The sequence below is a fragment of the Merops nubicus genome, unplaced genomic scaffold (assembly GCF_000691845.1).
Source record: "Merops nubicus isolate BGI_N331 unplaced genomic scaffold, ASM69184v1 scaffold5390, whole genome shotgun sequence".
In the NCBI taxonomy this organism is placed as follows: Eukaryota; Metazoa; Chordata; class Aves; order Coraciiformes; family Meropidae; genus Merops; species Merops nubicus.
Window position 1 is genome coordinate 1 of NW_008583430.1, and position 6573 is coordinate 6573.

The following is a 6573-nucleotide window of genomic DNA, read 5'->3' on the forward strand; positions in this document are numbered from 1 at the left end:
CGCCTCCGGAGGCCCCCCCCGGGCTCGCCGGAGCCGTGTCCCGGGCTGTGGAGGGGCCGCAGGAGCGAGAAAACACCGAATTTGTGGAAGAAAAGAGCTGAAAACAAGACCTGGGAGCAGCAGAAGTTGGCACAGGGGTGAATGCGTCGGGCTGAGTGACACACGTAAGTGATAGGCTTTGGGTGAGCGGACAGGTCCTGTGAACTGGGGGTTTGTTTTGTTTTGTTTTGTTTTGTTTTGTTTTGTTTTGTTTTTTTAAAGAAAAGAGGTAAAAGCTAAAACGCTGAGAAAAGGAAGAGCCGAGGAGGGGCAAGGGACTTGGCAGAGCTTGGGCAAGCATCTGAAGCAGCCCTGTGGGTGAGAAGAGGGGCAGGTTGTGCCCATGCTGTCCTGGCACAGCCAGGTGTCCCCGGAGGACGCAGCACTCTGCAATATCATTGCTTTAGGGGAGGATGGCAATTCGCAGCTAAATACATCGTTTTAAAGCTAAAATACTTTTTCTTTTTAAAGTGAAAATAGTATAACGCTTTATTATAATTAGGTGGATTGGAATTCCTTGGAAGAAAGGAGACATTCCAGTCCCTTGAGCCTAAAATCTGCCCTGAATGTGGACATCATGAAGGCTCTGTCCTGCCAGAGGCATCAGACCCCATCCCACCAAAAACTTTTTTGGGTCTCACGAGGCTGGCAGCACGCACAGATTGCTAATACCATTCTTCTGTGAAGAATAAAGAAAGAGGGACTCTTTTTGCCTTCTGAATGCTTCAAAGCGAAGTATTGTTACTGTAGACTCAGGGTTTTGTTTTAAAAACACCATCTTGCTGGTGAAATTTGCATTTGAGATTTGTTCCGTGGCACGTTGTTGCTACTGCCACTAGTAGCAGAGTATTAAGTTTTGTAAATTCCTTGTAGGTGAGCAAGGAAGAGGATTTTATCCTTATCTTTTGTGGTAGAGGTTTGCAGGCCTAGAGTCTGGAAGGCTCCACCTCCTTTGTTCCTAGGGCTTTACACGGTTGGGTGTTTTTTCTTTTGTGTGTGTGTGTGTTTTCCTTTCTTCCCACCCCCGTTCCTGACTTGATCTCCATCTGCTGCTGCAGGGTAGTGTCTCCAATGGCTGTTGAGTTCTGCACAGGCTGTTTGCTGCTTTGCAGATGGCTTCACTTCTGAGTACAGCGTTGGCTTCATTTCCAGAGCCCAAGTGAGAGCCAAAATCAGGCGTTTCACAGTCCTGTCAAGCCAGCAGCAGTGGGTTGCCAACCAGATCTCATTGTCATTAGATGTTCCTGAAGAGCTGGTGGCATGGATGACCAAGGAGGGGTCATCCAGGGGGGGCTCTGGCCTCTGCTAACATGGCAGGAAAGGTGCCCTGGCAACCCCAGGTGCTGCGAGGCTGGAGCTCACCCTTCTGGGTGTGCCAGCTAGAGGACAGAGTTCCCTCTGCACTGCCCTGAGCTGGGAACACGGTCTGTCTTGTCACCCAGTCTGTCTTGTCACCTGGCCTGGGGTGTGTCTCCTTCCTGCAGCCATTCTGAGGACCCCAGATGAGGACATGATCTCAGCCTCTTGGATAAATCTACCCATGTTGTTCCAAGCATCCCCTGGCTGCTTGCTCAAGATTTCTGCTGGAGAAACGGTGTGACATGACAAGGGAGACCCAGGGAATACTAATTTCCAGAGTCTGGTCTTGGCCAGCTTGCTCAGCTCCATCTGAAAAATAGGCTAAAGGGGGAGACTCAGGTCCACAACTCTTAAATCAGTGCTCTGTATGCACAAGGTGTTAGATTTGGGATTTCTACTGGGATCTTCGTTTTCTATCATTGCCTTGGCATCTTTTAGTCTGTGTTTCTGCTCTGCTCTCTCTGCGTGGCATCAGTCTCTCAGTCCTGCAATGATTTTTCATAATTTACAAGTAGAGGCCATTGGTATTACTGCTCTTTAAATTTCCTTTAAGATTTTGAGAGTATTTATTTCAGGCGTGGGTGTCCTTGAGGGTCTCTGGTGGTCACTGGGCAGTGAATACCCCTCCTCACATTGTCCTTTTAAGGTATTAAGTCATCGTAGGACACAATTGTTGACTTAGGTGCTTGACAAGTCCTTGAAGAAGATAAGGATGTTACTGCAGGCAACTAAAACCCTTTCCCATCTGGTATTTGGTTAAATAGTTTGATACACACAAGGTCCTTGAGGTGATTAGTTACTTGGTTGTGTTTCTTTATCATTCTTCTAACATATACTCAAGGTTAAACATCTTTCTCAACAAGTTTTAGTACATCTTGGAATTTAAACAATGGGCAGGTTATTACTAACTATTACACATGCAAGCAAGAAAACAGAATTCACTTAAAGTGTATTGTATTTATATGAATAGATATGTACTAGATAGAGGCTAATACTGACTTGGGTTACTCTCAGAAACATCAGCTCCTTTCTCTCCTCTTTTCACCATGGTGGTTATTGCTTCAGCCTCACACCCTCTTCCTGTGTCCATCTTATCTGGGATAACTCCTGTGGTGATTAACTCCAGCAAAATGCAAATCAAACAGTCGTGGTTATCTTAGATACTCACATGGCAGCTGAAGAAGAGCACCCACTGCAATTTGGCTGTAAGCTTGTAGAACATCAGCCCCTTGCTGAGTTGTGCCCTTCAGCCAGATACCACAGAAAAGTCCCAGCTCTGATGTGGGTTTTGAAGTCTCTCAGTGCTGATGATGGTGCCCTAGGGCATCTTGACATGAGGTGGTATCTTACTGCTCAGTAAGACATACTTCTGCAGCCATCTTACTGCTGGTCTTTGCCTTGCAAAAGGCCTTTCCCAGCTTAGGCAAGTAAAGAATAAGGTAGGAAATGATCTTGGTTCACCATAGTCCACTGCATCCTTGCTCATGGCTCATGCTCCTCCCTTCTGCAGCACATGATTTGATGCTGGAAGGTGACTGGGAGTGAGATGGGGGCCAGTCTGCACCTTGTTTGGACCACCTGCAGCTTTTTCACTCCCATCACACTTCTGTGTGCTGGGGACACTCCCATTATAAACACTTCCCTCTCTGTAAAGAAGGATAAAAAAGAAATGACTTGTTTTCACCAGGACCTGCTCAAACTCCTGAACCTTTCCTGATCCTGGTGCAGTTAGGGCTGACTGGAGCAGGTTTTCCTCCAGGTGTTGAAAGTTGGTTGGCTGGTAAAAATTTTGGCATGGATGCTGCTGGGCTATGTGTTACCCAAATATGTATGAGAGTGTAGGCAGGCAGAGGGGAAAGGCAAGTTGCAGGGTTGCAACAAGCCCCATTCCAGCTGCAGTCGGGAGGAATGAGGATTCTCTGCAAACCCATCTGCTCTCCAGCTCCTGGGATACAGCTGCCCATAAAGTCACAGCCCTTCTTCTGAGGTTTGTGCAGTTTAATACTTCATCTCCAGATTTTTTACTTGCTGACAAAACTGTTAATGACTTCAAACCAGGCACTGCTTTTGAGGTGCAGGCTCTCAAAATCATATTAAAAGAGCTGGTGTCATCTCCTCCCATGAGGAACACACATGGTGCAGCCCCGGGCTGTGTGAGTTTTTTTTTCTTCCTTTCTGTTCTATATTGGTGCTTTGTAACTTTGTCCAAGATCTATTAGATGACATTTTTTTAGGCACAGCCTTTGTTTATCCTGTAGATAGGTGTTTTTTAGTCTTCAAGTTTTCTCAAGGTGCTGGTAGGATCACAACTGGCACTACAGTTGGTTCACAAACTAATTTATTTCAGGTATTATCAATTTACTGGGTATCTTTTGCAGCAGGAAGAGTTTTGTCTGATAGAAGTGAAACCTCTGCCTTCTTTCCCATCACTTCTAGTGGGTTTTACTTGTCAAGACAACCGTAAACCTTTCAGAAGCCCTCGAGCATCAGTAAAAGGGAAACTAAGTGCTTTGGTGCTGAGGTCGTTAGTGCTGTGCCTCTTCTCGTCAGCTCCATGGGACTTCACAGCCCAGGTTGTGTAAAAGTCATCTGAGGAGGGAGGCAAGGATTCTTAGCATAAAATCAGCAAGGGAATTTATTCTTTTATATTTTAGCTATGGGGTGTTCTGGCTTAGGCTGGATCTGGAGGTCACCTTGACCCTGAGGTGAAAGCTCATTGTCTCAGGTAGTGTTCATTCTTCTGAGCCAGTCACGTTGCACTTGGCGTCTTGCCTCTCATGTTTGACCCTAATTAAGAGCATGTTTGGGAGTAAACCATACTCTCAAAATTCATGCAGTTTAGGAATGCAGAATGTATTTGTTCACAGCAAGGAATCACCTCACAGGGTTTGATCCATTGTTCAATAGCTCAGCAGATGTAAAAGGATATTTCCTGCTGCTTTGATGTCAGCTTATTTTTTTTTCCAATGGAAGATGCACATTGATTGACAGCTTGCTTAAAAGAAAAAAAAAAATGATAGCTGCTTTTTCTTTTATTTCTCTGCTCAAACCACAGGTTTCTACATTTTTCATCCCAACAAACAGAGCTTCCTTCAGCGCTGCCAGCGTCACGGCGTCGGGAGCTCAATCCTCTTTCATCTCCATCTCCCTTGGCTTCTGCAGCGGGGATGCTGCGATGATGCTGAGGGAGATGCAGCAATTAACTCTGCTCCAGGATTTAGCTCTGCCCTCAGCCGAGCCAGAGATGCTGCCGAGAGCTTGCCAGAGATGCAGACACAAGCCTGCATCCAGGTTTTTGCTGCATCCCTGCCGCCGAGCGAGATACAGATCAGACCCAGAATTAGTGCCTGTCCCTGTGGAAGGCGGCGGTGCCTGGAAATGGTGATTTGTGGGGGAGGTATGAGCCGGGCGGTGGGTTTTTAACCTGAGTGGGGCGTGGGGATCCCAGCAGTGATGGGAGCTGGAGGGTTTTCAGCTCCGGCGCCGGGGCTGCGCTCGTGGTGAGGTCTCTGTGGCGCAATGGACGAGCGCGCTGGACTTCTAATCCAGAGGTTCCGGGTTCGAGTCCCGGCAGAGATGATCTCCAGGCAGGTGTCGCTTTTCTTTTGATGCCTATTCCTCTTTAGGTGCCAGTCCGTTACATTTATAACCCCCCCGAGGGCACTGGGTGGGAGGATAATGAGTTTTCGTGACATCCTCTCTGCAGCTGATGCAGCTAACAGTGGTGTGCTCTCATTCTAAGGCATCCCTCATTCATCATATTCCCCTTTCCTCATTCTTTTTGGTATCTCCTGAATAGCCAGGTGTTTTAACCCCACTTGTTCCACCAACACTGCCTGTGGGTCCCATCTTTGCTACTTTCTTAAGAAAAGTGCTGTGGTTTCTGGTAGAAATCACTGGTTAGGCAGTGGGTCAGAGCCTTCTGTGGATATTTCCTATGACAAATGTAGTTGGTTTTCTTTTAAATGTGGGGAAAAAAACATAGATCTGTATTCTGAATTTCCACATCATAAAAACTCTTCGTAAACGCTTTTATTTTTCACGTTTTTACTTAGAAGATTCATGTTTGTGGGCAAACATCTCCACAACCCCACGAGTTATCTTTCTAAGTTGCCAGTTGACTCTTCTTTTTCCTTCACAGATGTTCTAAGTTACTAGTGTGTAACTTCCTACGTGATCTCATTGCTATCAGTAGGGAGGAAGGAAAGAGGGGAGCTGCAGGTGAGTACAGCTGTGATTGGTAGGTGAATGGGTTTCACTGGGGGCTGCTGGGTTTTTCCAGGCTACTGGAGTTTTTACTTATGGTGGAGAACAGCTGAAGATTGGAGGAAGGCTGCTCAACCTGGACACTTCACATACACTTCAGAAAGAAGTTCCTATGTGGCTTGTTGGAGATGTCTGAGGTACACTCAGCTCTGGAGAGCCAGGCATGCTCCTTGGTGTCCTTGGATCAACCAGGTCCATTCTGATCTGGGTCATCGTAGGAAATGCTGATTTGTTTGCTCTGAACTTCTGTTGCTCTGTGCTAGAGAAGCAGAGAGCACTAGGAAGCCCACTAGACAGGGACTTCTCCTTTCCTCAGTTGCCACCTCAGTCATCTGGGTACCATTTGCCATCAGTGGACATGGTGGAGAAAGATCCTTCTGAAGAGTGGTTCATAGAATCACTTCCAGATATCCACACTAGGATGAGAAAAATGTCCTAGGGTCACATTTTTTCCCTTCCTGGTCTATGATCAGGTGAATCTTCTCCACATCTGGAATATGTCAAGGGATGCAACCTACACCAGGGCTGACCTCGGTAGCGGCGTCTGTCAGCCGAGCATTTGTCAGCCTCATCTTCATCCATGGAAAGGTGATGGAGCAGCTCATTCTGGAGGCCATCTCTAACCACATGGAAGAAAAGAAGATTATCAGGACTAGCCAATGTGGATTTACTAAGGGGAAGTCTTGCTTGACTAATCTGATATCCTTCTACGAAGACATGACCAAATGGATAGATGAAGGGAGAGCAGTGGATGTCACATACCTTAACTTCATGAAGGCTTTTGACACCGTCTCCCATGGGTAAACTCAAGAAACGTGGGCTAGAGGACTGGACTATGGGGTGGGTTGATAACTGGCTCAACAACAGAGTTCAGAGGGTTGTGATCAGCAGCTCAGAGTCACGTTGGTG

General features: G+C 46.7%; 1 non-coding gene across 1 annotated transcript; it reads left to right on the top strand.

Moving 5' to 3' along the window:
- The first annotated feature begins 4903 nt into the window (after nt 1-4903).
- Nucleotides 4904-4977, top strand: TRNAR-UCU. The gene has a single exon. It is a non-coding gene; the product is annotated as a tRNA-Arg (tRNA).
- Nucleotides 4978-6573: the final 1596 nt, after the last annotated feature.